Below are 19,092 nucleotides of genomic sequence, written 5' to 3' on the forward strand. Positions count from 1 at the left end.
TTTGGGTATGTCATTGATAGTGATTATATGCGAGTTTGTATCGAAACAATATCTCCCACATATTTGTTTATGACTGCTTCCATGTTGTGATAGGTGACCGTCTTGTTACTGATCATTTTAGTTCCCATAAGCGAGATACTATATTTTAACAAACGTGAAAGCCAAAACCAAGAGGGAGAACAGCGGACGAGGAAAAGCAAGGAAACACCAAACAAAAAAAAGAACAACACAACTACAGATTAAAACTAGTATTATTGATATAGGAAAAGCACAAGAATTAAATTAATCACAGTTGCTGGAAAGTATATTAATAGTAAGTCAGATTTTGTATAGAACATAGAAAATTCTATATATAACTCGGCCACATCAAAGCTGTTTAATAAAAAGAAATAATTCAGTATACACAGTAATGTAACGTAATTGTATTAAACTACAAATATATATCCGATAAAGCCCTACGTTCTGCTTGCAATGTAGGAATTCACATGACGTATTATTGACCTTAAAGTAGCGTGTTATATTATACATGTACACGCCTACATATATACTGGTGCATTATGCGATGGGAGATGGGAGACTTCGCAGCTGATAGCTGAACCATTCAAACAATCCTCTCCGCGCGAAGTGTGTTTTAAATCCCTTATAAAATCAGCCAGTATCAGTACATATTTACAGTCTTATAAGCTGTACAGGCCAATGAATAAGATTATAACTGCCACTGTAGTACGCTCAACAAACGACAAGTTCTACTCATACTAACTGTCAAGCAGATGAAATGTAAATAGTCCCACGAGTATGTTTCAAATGCACGGATATTGACAGACCATTGTTTGAGAATAGCGCAATGCATGCAATGCACAATCGCCCAGAAAGTTTCTATTGAAGTCAACAAAAAACAAAAGAAAAAAAAGAAACAGAGTGTATGATGAGCAAGCAATGTTACCGTGACAGTAATTTTCAAATTGAGGTCAGAATGAACAGCAACCAGTACCAGTAATTTCCTATTGAAGCCAAAACAGACCAGAGTGAGCGAACATCAGCAATGTACACGTGACAGTATTTTTGCAATTGAGTTCAAAATAAACAGTAACCAGTAGCAGTAATTTTCCATTCAGCTTATAATGGTGTTAATGCGTACATTAATATTGATCAGTACATATCCTTTTGCCATTTGTTTAGGCTTGGATTACAAAATGACACCTTGATGGGTGGTCCTCTCAAGATCGACGCCACCTTTTTCGGGGTCGGTCGCTTCATTTCTGCTACTATTTACAATTCGCCAACTTCATAGAATATTCCTTGTTAATGTGACTACTACGAGTACTTAATAGAACTGTCTTTCGTACAATTTTTTGAATGTGACTACTATAAGAGTACTTCATAGAAAACTCTTTAATGGCAGTGTTTTATTAATTTGATTACTAGATGAGTATTTCAAAGAATAGTCGTTACTGGCAGTTCTTTTATAGTGACTAAAATATGTGTACTTCGTGTAATAGTCTTTGCTGGCAGTGTTTCTTTTTATTAATGTGATTGGAGTACATCATAGCATGAGCACGTTCGAATCTTCATTGAGTCAGTCTTTTTCAAAGGCAAATACAAAACAGAGACAAGACAAATAAATAAAACAGACAAACGGTTATGTTTGCAAAACAATACATGACTGTCCCAACAGGAATTAAACCTTTAAATTTGTTATGCTTCAACTAGTTTGTTTTTAGTGTTGCCTTGCAACCAATAAATAAATCACAGGAAAATATAAGCTGCGGCCAATCCATATTCATAATGAAAAGTAATTGGATCCCGCAAAAAAGTCCAATTGCAAATCTAGGAGCCTTTCTCAGCTCAGTGGTTATCTGCCATGTTAATGGCTTGTCATGTTGTAGCCGTCTCAAGACCCAAAACCTTCTCAACTTCAGAATGAGCAAACAACACTGAACATCTATTTGACGGACACGTGGTCTGCAAAACTCATTAAATGTTCTTTATGCTGTGCAAATAGGTCGCCATTTTCAAAGATAATATGGCACAATAATGGACGTACAAAGAAAACGAGGAAAGAATACAATTAATAACTCTATATATGGTGACAACGAGAGGTAGGAAATACAGACGCAGTTGTTTATACTGAACATATAAAACATAATGTTCGTGATCAAACGTTGTCATGTCTCCGAATAGCGCGGATGTAGAAAGGTTTAGGTCCATGAGTGCCACCGAAAGTCCCGTCCACATCTTTAATATCAAGTATCTGTCCTTCTGGTGGCATCAGCTCAAAACGCTGGACAACAGCGCTGATGAAAAGAAGTAGTTCCATTCTTGCCAAAGACTCCCCCAGACAGCTTCTTCTCCCTAGAAATTTAAAAGGCTTATTGGTAAAATGCATGCTGTTCAACGCAAAAACGTTAATGCAGACAGCGTAGAACCAGCAAAAACGACTAAAGCATTTTGCAGCGAAACTTTCAACACATGCAAATAAAGATACACAACAAAGTGAAGATTCCTGCAATATAAATATGCCCTTTAAAAACAGAGTTTTCTCAAACTAGATATCAAGTTCTTTATTTTACCTTGAGTATTATTTAAGAGATATAAAAGTTTATGCCCATGATTGGTAAAGGTCGTTATTTTGACCATTTGAAAAGATCGATTTGTTATCGTTCTGCAGATATGATTAGTTATGTTTGTAATAGTATTAGAATTAATTTTAATTGCAAAAAAAATAATATAGGCCTTTCGATATTTTATCAAACAGTTCAATGAAATGACTCAAAATAGGATGATTCAGACCTTTCATAATATCAATCATGCCTTACCAGTGAAGAACGGAATAAACTCATCTGGTTTTAACAGAGTTCCCTTGTCACGGACGAACCTCTCAGGTCTGAAGTTCTCGGGGTCACCCCAAACTTTAGGGTCCGACAAAACCGAGTGTATGTCTGGAAAAAGTTGCATTCCTTTGGGAATGTGGTAACCCCGAAAGGAAACATCCGTCACAGGAGCATGTGGAAAGCTTAAAAAAAACAACGCTGCTCATTTGCAACACTTCCATTATGAAAGCCTCGGTGTAAACCAGGTTCTGTTTATCCTGCATTGATGGGAGTCTTTCCGTTCCAATGCTTGTTTTGATTTCCTCAAAGATCCGACTTTGTATATCGGGTCTTGATGCAAGGTAGAATGAAGCCCATGTTAATGTGGTTGATGTAGTATCCGTTCCCGCAATAAATAGATCCATTACGATAGCCGCTAAATATTCCTCTGAAAGACAAAAAAAGAAAGAAATGATATAATAATAATAATAATAATAATAATAATAATAATAATAATAATGAGGACTTTGTGTAGTGCCTAATCTTTAGAAGCTCTAAGCGCTTTACAACTTTTGACAACACCTATAAGATAAGAAACATAATAATATTATTACAAAAACAAACAACATGAAATTAGAAAAACATTTAAAAAAAATAAAAATCATGCTGAGAATATTTCAGGTAGGAAACATTATTAGGTCTTTAAGTTTGCTCTTGCTGTCGAAATAAGTAAGTTTTGAGAGCCCTCTTGAATGTGATCACTGTGTCTTTGTGTCTAAGTTCAGTGGGCAATTCATTCCACGTTGCTGGGCCCTGGTATGCAAAAGAACGCTGTCCATATGACTTTGTGTTCATGCTTGGAATAATGAGTATACGATTGTCAGAAAAGGAGCGTAAGTATCTCGCTGGTGTGTACACATGAGTGAGGTCAGATAGGTATGTTGGGCTAGAGTCCGACAGTGAAATGTAGCACAGAGAACAAATTTTGTGTTTGATTCTGGATCGAATGGATAGCCAGTGTAGGGTACAGAGCAGCGGGGAGGTGTGCTCTGATCGTGGTACTCTAAGTATGATCCGAGCAGCTGTGTTTTGAACTTTTTGAAGTTTCTGGAGTAGATATTGAGATGAACCAGACAAAATTGAATTACAATAGTCCAGTCTTGAAAGTACTAATGAACACACAAGTGTTTTAGTGGCATCAACTGAAAGATATTTGCGAATTGAGCTGATGCGTCTCAGCTCAAGATATGCAGCCTTGCATATGTTCATGACATGTTGGTACAATGTGAGAGTACTGTCCAGAGTAACATATAGATTTCGTACTGATTGTGTGAATTTAATGTTGGCGTTGCTGATATTTATTGTTTGAAGTAAAGGATGTGAATGAGAAAGTCTTTGTGTTATGATCAGAATGGCCTCAGTTTTATCATCATTCATCTGCAGCTTGTTACAAGTCATCCATGATTTCACATCAGAAATGCACCTCTCTACACCTTGGATGGCAGCATCAACTTCAGTTGGGTGGCTAGTTTTGTATATTTGCGTGTCATCAGCGTACAATTCATGAGACACTGGATGATGATATATGACACTTCAGAGAGACTGAGTGTACAGAATGAAGAGAACAGATCAAAGAACAGACCCCTGTGGAACACCACAACATAGATCAACTGGGTTGGAGTGTATTCCATTTGCAGATACAATTTGTGTCCTGTTGACCAAGTAGGACTTGAACCACAGTAAGGCTGCATCATGATTGTCAAATACATGCTGGAGACGGTGAAGCAATATATCATGGTCTATTGTGTCAAATGCTGCAGACAAATCAAGGAGAGTGAGGACTGTAATCTTTCCACTATCCAATGCAGAGAGAATGTCATTAACTACTTTTAAAAGAGTAGTTTCAGTACTGTGGCAAGGACGATATGCAGATTGTACATTGCTAAAAAGACTGTTTGAATTTAGATGAGATACAAGCTGGGATAGAACAACCTTTTCTAAGATTTTTGAAATGAATGGGAGATTAGAAACTGGGCGGTAGTTCTTTAAATCGTTATGGTCTAGTGTTGGTTTCTTCAGCTGAGGCTTTACAATGGCAGTTGTGAAAAATGATGGGAATTCCCCAGATGAGACAGAGGTATTAATAACATCAGTTAGTGAAGGCAATACTGGATCTAAGCACTCAAGCAGCAATGATGCTGGAATTGGATCAAGTTCACATGACTTTGGTGCACACTTCAAGGCGATTGTACGTAAGAAATCCATAGAGACAGGTTCAAATGCTGCTAATGGTTGCCGCTCAAATTCTGTATCCCAACTGTATGGTGACGACGAGTCAATTGAAGTTGTGGTGTCAAGCTTATCTCTAATGGTTTGTATTTTGTCACGGAAAAAATTTGCAAACATGTCCGGAAGGTCGACTGGAGAGGAGGTAGTTGGAAGTGGTGTTGATTTGTTCCTTGACATTAGCTTGTTAGTAATCTCGAAGAGCTCTTTGCAGCTGGAACTTACCATGATCTTAGTAGTGTAGTGGGCTGATTTCGCTGCATGGACTATATTTGTGACGTTCTTCTTAGCGACTTTATATAGATTTGCTAATGACTAGTGAGTCTGGTGGAAAGCCAGAGCCTCTCAGCTTTACGGCGGTCTCTTTTAGCAGTGCGAAGCTGGTCCCTAACACTGCTATACCATGGAGAACACTTTTTAATTGATACTCTGCACTTGGTAGTTGGGGCATGTTTGTCAAGTAATGAACGCAGACAGTTATCGAGTTGTTCTGCGGTAGGAGGTAAGCAATTTGTTAGGTTGGCTTGGACGTCGTGCAATAATTTGGTTATATTTATCATACGGAGGTTTCTCTTAGTAGCAGATAAAAGTGGAGGGTTGGGGACTGATACGTTAAGATGGCATAAAATGCAGAGGTGATCTGATGCAAGGTCATCGGATACCAGGGAGGACCGTAGAATGTTATCATCAGATCTATGGAAAATCTAGTCTAAAATGTGACCATGTTTATAGGTGGGTTGGTTAACTGACTGTTTGAGGTTGAAAACATTAATGAAATCTAGGAGTTTTGATGTATTTGAGTTTCCGGGACAGTCAAAGTGAAAGTTGAAATCTCCAAGAACAATTAGGTTGCCACCTATCGAAGTTCCATAGTCCGGGAGAGTCGGAAACTGCTCCAAAAAGAGAGAGTCAGCTAGCTTGTTTTTATCTACTTGGAGGAGGGCGGTATAGGCAGAAAAAATGTACTGATCTTTGCTCCAGTGTGAGTGTGGTTTGGACTAGTTCAAACGATGAATGTTATGGTGTAATTCAGACGTTTTATCATGGAGTTCTTTGTGCTGACAGCAATTCCACCTCCGCGAGAATTACGTGGAAACGACTTGATGGAGTAACCAGTGGGTGTTAGATCCGCACACTTGGGCTCATAGCCTGATGTTTTTAGCCATGTTTCTGTCAAGAACAATATGTTAACATTTTCGTCGTTGATACAATTAACTATTTCTGTGCGTTTTTCCGGTGGTCCTACTGACTGGGCATTGAATAATGCAATGAGCAGAGGTATTTCTTCGATAGTTGACATAAAGGTTGACGAATTAATTGGGATTTAAATTAGGTTATCTAAATTAACGGTTGAATTTCTTTTAAATGGTTGTGTCGAAATAAGGGAGATAACTGGAATTCGTCTTCCTGTTCTACGCCGGCCAGCTTTGAAACAACGTTTCTTTTTTCGCTTCTGTTTACATTTAGTTAATGATGAATGTAGTCCCAGTTCGTTTAGTCTAGAGCACAATGTAGTGTGGAGAGCCAAAAAGTGAACATTTAAAGCAATTAATGAGGGTCCATCGTAGCATAGACGGGTTGAGAGTCGAGTATCACGTGATGGCGGTTTGTTCAAAAACAGTGGAGCAAGACAGCTGAGAAAAAGTCTATTCATTCTCGTTTCCAAAACAAGGAGATGAAGAAACACATACGAATTTAACAGCCAATACATAATGAACACAATAACATAGATTAAAACAGGCATAAGCACAAATATCGTGAAAATGGCACTAAAAAAAGGAACAGCTGTTCAAGCCGGTTAAGCGAAAGCGGCCATCTTGTTTATATCCCCTTTTACAAGTATTTTGTATTTGTCAGAAATTACTCATCTTTTGCCAAAGACGCGAGGTCCTGGAAGTATTGGAAAGGTCTTCTCTTTTGTTATATGTATCGAGTACAAGTTGTTCATTTTTTATTTTCGTCAATTTACAAATTATAAAAATCTGATAGTGTATATACGAATTTTCACACATAAATCCTTCTCTAAATCAATACGTTCAGAGGTCGGCTTATTTATAAAGGAATTATTTCGCTGTTTCAGACTTAAACTGCACTGACAGGTGAGACAGCCTGTCAGGTATGTTTATTGGCATGGACCCCTCTGCGCCCTCCACCTATGGTTAAGGTGGCAAGCATTGTTGGAAATTTTTAGTCCGAAAGATTTTAAGAATTTTATGTCTGCATATTGAACCAACAGAGTCTGTACTTGTGTGTTTTACCGAAAAATCAAAACTAATTTAAAAAATGTTAACATTATTTTTGTGATTAATGATCTAGCTGCTGTTCAGAACTATATGTTGATTCAGAAGGCTCGTACTTCCATAGGTGCTTTTCGATGCCTTGTTGCTTTACTTAGTGATCCTTACCAGGTTTTAATGTAATTACTCTGTATGCTATATGCATGTTGCTATCATGTATTGTAGTTATATCCCTTGTGAACATGTAAGGACTGACTTAAAAGAAAGGATCAAATTAATATAATAGTGGTCTTTATTTGTTTATTCAGAGACATATCTACAAAATGTAAAATTAATCTTGCGAGAGGAGCCCATGATCCAAATGTGTTAGTGACTGATAGTAAATCCGCAAGCTCCCTAATGGTTTCGGCCCTTTCTGTTTCCACTGAAGAGGTCGATCCCTTTATCCCTATGACTCTTATTCCTCTCTAAATATGATATGTTGCTATAATAGACACAAAAGAAAAGGAATAATACAAATGGAAGAAAAAATAACCCCCAAAAGGATGCTATGTTAGATTAAGAGTTTACCAGGGAAACATGGCATTAATTCAATACACTGGTTTATAATAGGCTTAGGTTCCATACTCTTCAACGACTGATCAGCGCCTGTTATAACAGGTGACTGGAGATCTCGACCCATAACGGCTCGTAACAAAATCGGCCCATTACAGAATCGGCTCTAACAAATTAAATAATGAAATCTGCACATAACATACTCGGCCCATTACCGAGTCAGCTCACAACAAACTCGGCCTTACCATTGATATTGTATGTCTTTGTAACACGTACTGTTACTGAAAAAAGAAGCAAACAATGTTCATTTCGTACCAAAGTTTCAAGTCGCCATCGTTGAATTTACTCCTTTATGCCTTCGAAACATGTGATTATGCAAACGTGACGGGTTTCATTTACCGTGAGATCAATCGTCTTCTTTTGAGTACAATCATAATAGAAACTGAAATGGAATTTCATCTTTGCAAAAATCGATATACACCCTGTCCTCATCCTACCCCTTCCCCTCAAATGAAATGACCAAAGATCAGTGTGGTAATAAATATTGTGGGTATTTTTGTTATAGGGTTTAATGCCATTTTTCAGCACAAGATAGGCTATTCATGGTGGCCAGTATTAATACTGGAGGAAGAACCCGGGAAAACCCCGTAAAGAACCACCGATCCACGAGAAGCTACCGGTAAACTTTCGAACATATCCAGATTGGCTGAGCCCGAGACTTGAACCCACACAGACAGTGGTGATCCGGCTTTAGACCACTCGGTCACTCGAGGATCCGGTAATAAATATAATTTGCATTTTAATGTTAAAACCAAAACGTTGCTAAACATTCTCACTGTTGTATCAGTGACTAATTCATTGCGACTGATCACTGAAAAGAACGTAAAATTATCGCATGTTTCGATTGTTTATTCAACTGTCTACTCTTGAAGTGAATTAATGTGTTAACTTTGTCACGTAAGTGCATGTACTTAGATTAAATTAAATATTAATTGTTGTTCTACAATGAAAAATATTTACATCTTTGCCAAATTAATTCCATCCAGATTGTGAAATGCTTGGCACCTTAAATATCGTCGAAAAAATGTCGAGACGAAAACTGTTCATCCTATGGACTTTTACTGCACCTTATTTCGGGTCAATGAAAAGAGTACGTCGACAACTTACGGCTGATATTTAATTTACAGAATACGGATGATAAGTGCGACAGAAATCAGATTCACGCATGTGAACACGTGTTTACAATCACAAGAAGTCGAGGAGACACGTGTTACATTCTACTCAGTTAACAACAAGCATAGCGACAGGGAAAATGCAGTTTCAAAATTTTCATTATACAGAATATAAATTAATTAAACTGGGTCGATTTGGGTAGGGCGAGTTCGTTATTGACCTAGAATGTGAATGGGCCGACTCTTCAATGCACCGAGCAGTTCCGAGTTGTTATTACAATTCCTCAGAATACGTATGACTATTCATTAAGCCAGAGCCAATCTCAAAATAACAATGACAAGTGATTGTAAGAGCTAAAATGTTGGTGAGCTAAAGCACATATATCTTATGCTGTGAGATCATAGTAAGAAGTGATCACAGTTCCATGCCACTGGTATTGACGACATATTAATTTACCGTATCACAGTTTGATGACTTTGTCGAATGTGACTTGCAATTAATGGAACTGAAGCTGTTTGAAACGGACCATAATGTTTCCTTTGAGAGAACAATATTAATATGGACAACAATGAATCCGATAACTTGTCTAACATTATGCACATCAGCAGGAAGGGCGGACAAGCCCTAATTGGTTCACTCTCTGTTTCGCAAAAAAGCTTTCTTGAAAAATCGCAAAAACATTCGCGATTGTCTCATATCGGGTATGAGACAACCCTGTCAACGGACTTACCCAGCCTATCGCAAAAAATCGCAGCGATCGCGTCGGGTATCAGTATTATCTCGTTTCCGCTATTAATTAAAATTGTTTATCAAGACCAATTCGATAACGTGGTCGAGGATCAATGAAGTTTATTGATGCAAGTCCATACGGAGTTGACTGAGCCTGGCTAAACTTAATTATGTGCATATCGCCGTTACACCAAGTTTAATGAATATTTCGTAACGTGTGTGTATCAACTCCATTAAATACACCAAGAATGTTACAATTATCTCTTATCACTTTTGTAATTTGAGTATATCGCTGGGTTACATAAATTAAATCTGTGTTTTTATGTCTCCCTCGAGAAAATATCCAAGCAGGATTTGCCTGTTTGTCCAACATCACATCGTGATACACAACTTTATTGTCAATGGATCCATCAATATCATCTACAGACGGCGCTTCACTAATATCAGTAATAGACTCGATAACACCATCGCTATTTAACGATTTTACACTTTCATTAAAGTCTTTCAGCACATCCTAACACCTCTGGTCATCTACCGACGGAACAATCAAATACAACGTATCCCATTTCAGCCACCTCTTTATCAAATTAAGTAGCAGTTTTGACTTACCAGATTCAGACGGGCTTATGATAATCATTGGGATATAATTTGATAACGCAGCATGATGTTTAACTGGTTCTCTTTTTCTTGTCGCTGAGAAATCAATTACATTCATGTTATAGAAATATATAAAATAATATGGATCTATATTGTGTGAAATGCAGGGCGCGTACCCCAACCAGTGATCTAACAACTATTACAACAAAAAGGAACAGATCAGCGGTTACTGGTAAATGTACGCGGTGTGGTACAAAGGAATTTAAATTTATTCCCCCGAGTCAGTTGACAAACCAAAGCCAAAGTCAAATAATATTTTTTTTAAAGGACGAGGAGGTGATATTGCAGCAAAATTAACAAAGTTATCGGGGACTCCATGGGCTAAATAACCAGGAGAAAAACATCTCCTTGGATATAATTACTTTGGCCCTGGAACACGACTTGATATTAAACTTGAAAACCAAGACCAACCAAATACAGGTGAATAACCGATAAACGCTATTGATAAAGCTTGTCTTGCTCATGATGTAACTGATAAAAGTAAAGATCTACAGCATAGGCATATCTCAGATGCAAAATTAATTCACGCGCTAAATTCCATTACAAATACATCTTTCAAGGAATCATTGGCTAATTGGTTAGTAAGATCCGCAATGAAAAGTAAATTAGCGCTAGGTGCTGATAATTAATTATAAATGGAATTGATTTATTCCCCAGTAGGATATTGGAAAGGTAGAGCAGGTATTAGTAAACTTGCAGAATCAGAAAAAGTTATATGTGTTACTGCTGAAAATGATTAGCACGACAAGTAATATGGCAAATTTACCTACCACCGCCTAAAGAGAATTCACTTTGCACATTTTGATTATGGCGTTCCAAATGAAGTTCATCAGGCTGATATTTTATTTTTACCATATGATACTATACGTCGTAGCACTTACCTATACGCGTTAACTGTCGCTGACATTGCAAGTAGATATAAAGAAGCAGAGCCGTTGTCAACAAAGACAGCAACTGAAGTAGCCTCTGCGTTTAAGCAAATTTATCAACGAGGTGGTCTACGATGGCCACAGCTGTTGGAAATTGATCCTGGCAAAGAATTTCAGGGTACAGTATCATCTTTAATGACGGAAACATAACATCACCATGAGACGAGGACATACTGCAATTCATCGTGATCAGGCAAATAATTAGCGGTTATTTGGATATCAGTACGCGACGGAATTCATTCATGACATGAGATCAATTGAATGGGTTGCAAGATTGCCAAGTGTGATACCTGCGCTAAATAATGAAATAACTCGAACATCTGCGTTGAAACCAATAATGCAATCAAAAGCGCGCGTATATCAATACAACTACGTGAATTTTCAAAACAACCGGTACTGGGCAATGTGATAGATTTAGCGTCAAGATAAAAATCGCGTTTATTATTTTTGGCATTTTGTTTATAACCGGCTAATTATTTTCTTATTATATAGTTGTCAATATCATCAGTAATGGTTTCTGATTCATCCAAGACAATTCTTCGTAGCTGAGATATTCTTCTGACTCTGGACACATTAAGATAAACTACGTTTGACCATTCGATACGATCATCAACGATCCTAACAACTGTATCAGTAATAGTTAAGCTTTGTGATGAGTGAATTGTCATCGCGGATCCTAGCGTCCACGGAGATGTATGTGCGTATAGCGCATCCTCAGCAATACTGACATGAACCAAACAACATCATTTAATATAAGATTATGTTTTTCGGTCTGTCCTGGTATATCAACGTCGATATTATGTCGTCGTGTATCATTTGGTCTATAACACCACGGTACACGTAACGCTGGGAATTTTTTTCTTTGAATTACATGTGCCACCGCTGGATCCAAAACCGCTGTGATAAGTACTAAATTAAACTCCTCGTTGTTTCATCTCCATGACGAGTCTGCGTGTTGGTGTTTGCACAATCATGTCATCACAATTCTGTACAAATAATCCGGTCACCCGAGTTGTCTGATCAGAACCTCCCGGTCCGTTTAGATAGACCGTCTTGTGTCTGGATACTGGATCATACACGGACGCGACAATTCTGATAGCTTATCACTGTGGCAACTATCGATAGTCGTAACATCAGCGGATTCTAAATAATCACGTGACGTTTCTTCTTTTATTCTCCACGAACCCCGTGATACATCATTGGTTGTTAAACGAGCCAGTAATTTTGAATATTTTGTATCGATATAAAATGAATCCGTGGCAACTCTGGCCGCGGTGTCATGAAATATATTTATCATCGATAATATATTTATACACACAAAAGCGAGCATAGAAGATCTTAGATGTGTGTAGTGCGCTGATAACCCATCAATGTAACTAACAATTGTGCCGAACTTTTTTTCCGTTGGACATGTAAGCGTCTTCCCGATTACAAAATATATTTCTCGCTGTTGCATCAGGGATTTTAAAATCATATTCGGTATCATCCATAATCAATCTTGCACATTGTCTTCGGTGATCATATGCTCCACCTTGGGTAAATTTACCGATTATTTCTGATTTTTAAACACTACAAGACCAACAGGAGGAAGGAGCATACACGCTACCATCTCGCTATAGACCTATAAAGAAGATTCAGACGGCGATGTGTCAATCACTAGCCACAGTATAAGAAAGAGTAAAGGAATTCATGAGTCTCTCTCGGGCCATTGAAAACATTAGATTATAATTATCTCGTGAATATGAAGCACAGAAGATAATTAATTCTCGTGTAAGGAAACTAAGAAAAATTATGTCTAATGAAAACGAAAGTTAGACTTAATCGTGGAAATGAAAATGAAAGTAGTATGTCAGGTTTTCAGTAAAACAATATAAATTTCTGACAGATTTCACTAAAATATTATTATTTTTGTTTTCCACTGAGAATTGTTGGATTTACATGATTTTTACTACCTAAATACCCTTCAGAATTAACAAATCAGTTGATTTACACGATTTTGACTACCTTAATACCCTTCATAATTAACAGCCTGATTTTCAGCAAAAAATAAATTTCTTATAATATTTTTGTAAACAGACAGATTCAGTACAATATTAAATTAATTGTTTTTGTTTATCATTGAGAATTGTTGGATTAACACGATTTTCACTACCTAAATACCCATCAGAATGAACAAATCGGTCGATTTACACGATTTGGACTACCTTATTATCCTTCAGAATTAACAAATCAGCCTGATTTTCATTAAGAATAATAAATTTCTTATAACATTTTTGTGAAATCTGAAGAATATTTGTCAGTCTATCTCGCTGACTTTATCAAGAACGGATAATTATTTTTTTGTACTGTTTCCTCGAGTCGAGTGGTCTAAAGCGCTCTCCGTTACGGACCACTGACATTTCACCTCTGTCCGAGTGGGTTCGAGTCTTGGATTCGGCCAATGTGGGTATGTGAGAAAGCTTGCCAGGAGCTTCTCGTGGGTCGGTGGTTCTTTCCGGGGTTTTTCCGGGTCTTTCTCAACCATTAATACTGGTCATCATGTATAGTCTATCGTGTGCTGAAAAATGGCGTTAAACTTAACAACAACAACAACATCCGTTTCCTTGAAATCATATATTATTCACGATTGGAAATCTTTGAAAATCGTAGGTTTTTACGATTTCACATACAAATTTATATTTACAGTGTTATTTCTTAAATCCAGCAAATGCCCGGATTGGTCAGTTAGTCTGAAATGTATTCTCGATAACAGTGGATTATGACATCGCAAATAGACCGGATTGATCGGTTATTGTACAATCATATATCCGGGTGGTTCTTTCGGTGTGAATGAATAAATAATAAATCCTTGCTGCGCTTGATTTGACATTTTTTAGTCTGTGCTGTAACTTCCGTCAACTACATCACACACAAAATTGACCGCGACCACCTGGGTTATATTTGCGATTTCCGGGGATACGTGTCGTCCTTCTGCTTGTGGATTATTGTTGTATCGGAGAATTGTTGGTAACGGTAGTGTTTCCTTATATCGCGTAAGTATTTCAGTGAAGAACTCATCAATGATATCGTTGACTGATTTTTTTATTTTGTCGATTACGTCATACCCCAGAAATTTAAATGTCGGTAGATCAGGTTTTGTTATCTTGTATTTGTTATGAAATATGCTGCTTTAGTTTATCTTCTGAGTTAATTACCGCTTGTAAGCAACTGTGATTAAAGTATTCGATATCGGCAATGATTTGATTAAACGTCTCAATCAGTTCAATATTATCCTTGTTATTTGATATTGTATCGGCGAGGTGTTCTGCAAAATACTGACGTAAATTCCTTAGTAAAGTTTTTGCAAACTTCAGTAGAATCTGAAATAACAAAGTTGATTTCTTCATCAGTTATTTTTACATTCGAGGTTGATAGATTCAAGTTAACTCAATGGTAGGAAGGACTAAAGGTAACATTGTGATTTTTACCCAATATGACAAGTGCTAGCCCATGAACAAATAATCGATATTGACTATAAACACGATCCATTATGTTTCGAGTATGATTGTTTGTCAGTTATATAATCAGACTTTTTGGTTCAGGTGGATGCGCTGGGACTTCAGATGGAATTTCAGGCCATCCTAACACTGTTCTGATCGATGGCTGATATATATCCACGACGTAGTCCGGGGAGTATATCTCGAATGCAGATGATAGCGTTGGTTCATCAGCTGTTACTGCTATCTTGGATTCCTTTACTGTGATATTTTTTATTCTCCGCGCTAATTCCTCATTGATTTCTTCGATTTGATATCATTCGGCTTGTATTCCAACAACATTCCAGGCGGGAGTACCATCTGGTGTATTTATATTTGCAAACACAAACGAATTATTTGCTGGTAATGTGCCAAACGACGTTGACCTGATATGTTTGCCAGCTATGGTATACTCGCAAATGTGCTAGCTCGATCTCGCTTACCGGAATCGCAGTTGGAAAATTAATACTGAATTCAGGCTTGGTTGAGCATACCGTTATCAGTGTTGCTTTTGCCGGAGTTGTATTTGTGGCTATCTGTTGAAGTATTTCTGTCATTTTTTATTTTTTCTTCTTTCAAATGGTGTTGCGTAAGTATTTTGTGAAAGAACTCATCATCGATATCGTTGACGGATTTTTTTAATTCGACTGTGTTATACCCGGGATGTTTAAACTTTGGTAGTTCAGCTTCTGTTATCAAATACGCGTTTAAAAATCGTTGTTTGTGATCTATATTTTCAGCATTAATTATTGCTTGAATTGCTCGCTGGTTAATATATTCCATATGAGATACGGGTTGATTTAATATTTCAATTTGCGTAATGATTTCGCTGAAATCAGAAATATATTCCTGAAAGCACTGCCGTAGTCGTTGTAGTTGTGTTTTATGTTCTTGATTAATTCCTGTAAAGAAACCAACAATTTCACTTGGAATAGTGATAACAAGATAAGGTTCATCGGATTGTTTATAAAAAGGCCAAAAAATACGGTCCATGCTGTAGAATTCAAAATCACTAACAGACGTTGCATTTCTTATATCAAGTAATCGTTGTTTGTAAAATGGGTTAACATCGTGGTATGATTTCTTGTCCGTGGTAAAATCAGACGTTTTAGGTTCCGACGGCATCGATAATGTCTGTGGAACTATTTCAGACCCCTCCAATACTGTTCTAATCGATGAATGATCGTGGTCGGCGGAGTTTATCCCGATGACCAAGTTTGGAAAGTATTCAGGTTTGGTGAAGCTTGTAGATATTGATGGTCCTGACAGAGATAGTTATGTCATTATTTGCATTTTCGTCTTTAAAATGGAGGTTTACTTCATCGTATATCTTAACCATTAACGCGAATTCGGAATCTGATATTTTTTCGTCATTGATGCTTGATGATATCAGCGACGACAATTTAGAATATGCTGTTGTTGCCGTGTTTAATTCTACAACCGCGTCGTTGAGTTTTGTGCTAGTTCACGTGGATATCTTTTTCGCGATAATATTAAAAACACCAGCGATGGCAGTCGATGATGAAACACACATTGTTACCGCGATTGCAGTTGTTACTGGCGTTAGTGCTGATAATACTACCCCAGTGGACTCAACTACCGCATATACTGAATAAACTATAACATCCAGCGCGATTACACGTCGCTTGTCTTTTTTTACTTTCAGCGTATACTGGTCGATGATGGTTTTTAACTCCGATTGCCATTCGCGTGCTTGATCGTATGTATAATGGTGTGCATCTAATGTTGTTGTTGACATTATTTTACTCAGTAACCAATTGAGTTGTTTCAGCAACAAATTATAGACACCACCAGTAGGATGCTCTGGTCAATTTCTTATCAGCTGCTTCCAGTATAATTGTTTCTTCGGTTCCGCTATTTAATATGATAATCACAACCCCGGAAAACATATCAGTTGAATGACGCAATGGATATGTCGTGAAAATCTCAAATTTTGCAGCAATGAACACTGACAGTCTATACACACAAGTAACTGTTGCGGTACGTTTGATATTATTATTTTGTTTTGACCATGTTGCGAATCCAGATGACACTGTGTATACTATGTTAGTAATATGCCCCGGAGTTACTCAGAGTGGGATTTTAATCAGACTAATTTTGTAAACGATATCATGAATTCCACTTACGATATCGTCTTGTGTTTTCTTAATCGTATACAATATTTGTTTTTTTATAACAGAGACCTTCATATCAGCGGTGAGCGGAGTACCAAAGAAATCCTCTGCAGTTTCATTAATTTTTCTAAAGTTTCTGCGGAGATTTGTAAACATATTGACGTGACCGTCATACTCGGCCCGCAACGTGGATAATTTACTACCAACGGTGCTGTAGTTAATGTCTACATATTTTTTCGTCGCGGCATCTTCTTTGGATGTTGGATCTGTTGCGGATTTTACTTTACTTCCGCTCATATTGAATTCATCTGTCATTGTGTCACCGGCATTGTTTAAGCGATTAGCAGCGCTTCGTGCAATTTCTTCTCTAATGGTTGTAAACGACATACTTGAATCTCTGATTCTACCGCCATCAGTAAACACAGGAATGTTATCCGTAACCTCACCGAGTACTCGTCGAACTATGTCATTCCACTTAACGTTACTCGTTTTCAAAACGCCATATTTATCCTGAAAAACAACAACCTCATCTAGGTCGACCCCGGACAAGTTCACGAGATCAGATATTTCATCTTTAGTCGCGCATTTTGATAAATCAATATCATCGCGTTTTTTTTTTTTACCTTTACTAGTGCTGAGAGATCTTCCGTAAATATCAACCATATTATCTTTAAGGGTTGTTTATAATGTTAAATCTTGCTGCGGTATACTCGTGCATATTTTTGTTGTTGTTGTTGTTGTGGGGTTTAACGCCATTTTTCAGCACGATAGGCTATACATGGCGGCCAGTATTAATGGTGGAGGAAGAACCCGGAAAACCCCGGAAAGAACCACCGACCCACGAGAAGCTACTGGCAAGCTTTCTCACATGCCCACATTGGCTGAATCTTAGACTCGAACCGCCGCAGACAGAGGTGAGATGGCAGTGATCCGTAACGAAGAGCGCTTTAGACCACTCGGCCACTCGGGGCCCCCCCATATTTTTGTGAGGTGGTTTGTTTGATTTTGATAACGCGTCAAGTACATTGATTACTTCACGGCCGCATATTGGTGGATCGGTTAATGTTTGTGTTGGTAGCGTTGAGTACCAAACTGGAATTTGAAACGGAGTATTTTGTACTCTACCGATATAGTTTAGACATTCAACTGGTGGTGCTAACCCATACGAATCGAAATAAACAATTCCACTTGGATCAATCGCGTAAGCAACCCAATGAGTTCCTGGACCATCGCTCTTATCAAGAATAATAATTCCTGCTTCTTTGGTATTCGGTTAGCTCGGTAACTGATTTCGTATAAAACACATCTGCATTTATTTATTTTAAGATGCTTAGCAGCATCGAGTAAATCAAAATTAGACATCGGTGAAAAACTTTGTGTTAAAAACGTTTTGGGTACCATGACGGCGGAGTTCCTGGAAGTCTTTTTATATCCCTTCTCGGTTGCTTTCTTTAATGCCATTCCAGCACCGGTTCCAATAGCACCTAACGCGGCTGCGTTTGCAACAGCTGGGGCCGCAGCAGCAAATAATGCTGGTATTACTTCGAGAAGTGGAAATATACCACGGGTTTTAATCATGTCTTTGATGGCACTTGGAGCGAAATCAAGTTGAACTCCGGTTTTTGCTTTTTGCGCTTTATTTAAATGGTTTAGTTGAGTTTTAGTCAACGATAGTTTATTTGGACCACCACTAGCAATTTGATCTCGCTTCAATGTTAGTTTTGTCCCGCATGCGCTCCCATTTTTTTATTGTAGTTTTTTCACCTGACCGGGAGTCAGAGTGACATTAACGTGATTATATGACAGTTTTTTAATTAATACGGTCGGTCTAATTGTCTACATATGTTCCACTGGGGAATCAATAACTTTAATTCGTCCACCAACACCTTCAAATAACATTGATTTATCGCTGAGGATAGCTGTGATTGCTCTGTAATCACCATATTCAACTGGTGGACCATCTGCAGTTTTAGGCAATGCATTTACACGAGCTCGAAAATGTATAGGAACGACATATTGCTTTGTTAAATCAAGATGTTCCAGCGAAAAGTAATAAATCGGGTACA

General features: G+C 37.7%; 1 pseudogene across 1 annotated transcript in view; it reads right to left on the reverse strand.

Moving 5' to 3' along the window:
* Positions 1-233: 233 nt before the first annotated feature.
* LOC149782331 (cytochrome P450 2C44-like) overlaps positions 234-19,092 on the reverse strand; it is a 58,667-nt pseudogene continuing 39,808 nt past the window's right edge. Inside the window, exons 3-4 of the transcript XR_016414330.1 lie at positions 2,817-3,258; positions 234-2,352 (exon numbers count right to left, since the gene is read on the reverse strand). The product of XR_016414330.1 is annotated as a cytochrome P450 2C44-like (transcript). The remainder of the gene's footprint in view (positions 2,353-2,816; positions 3,259-19,092) is intronic.

This window comes from Sinohyriopsis cumingii, chromosome 15, assembly GCF_028554795.1.
Source record: "Sinohyriopsis cumingii isolate HCF-2022 chromosome 15, ASM2855479v2, whole genome shotgun sequence".
Classification (NCBI taxonomy): Eukaryota; Metazoa; Mollusca; class Bivalvia; order Unionida; family Unionidae; genus Sinohyriopsis; species Sinohyriopsis cumingii.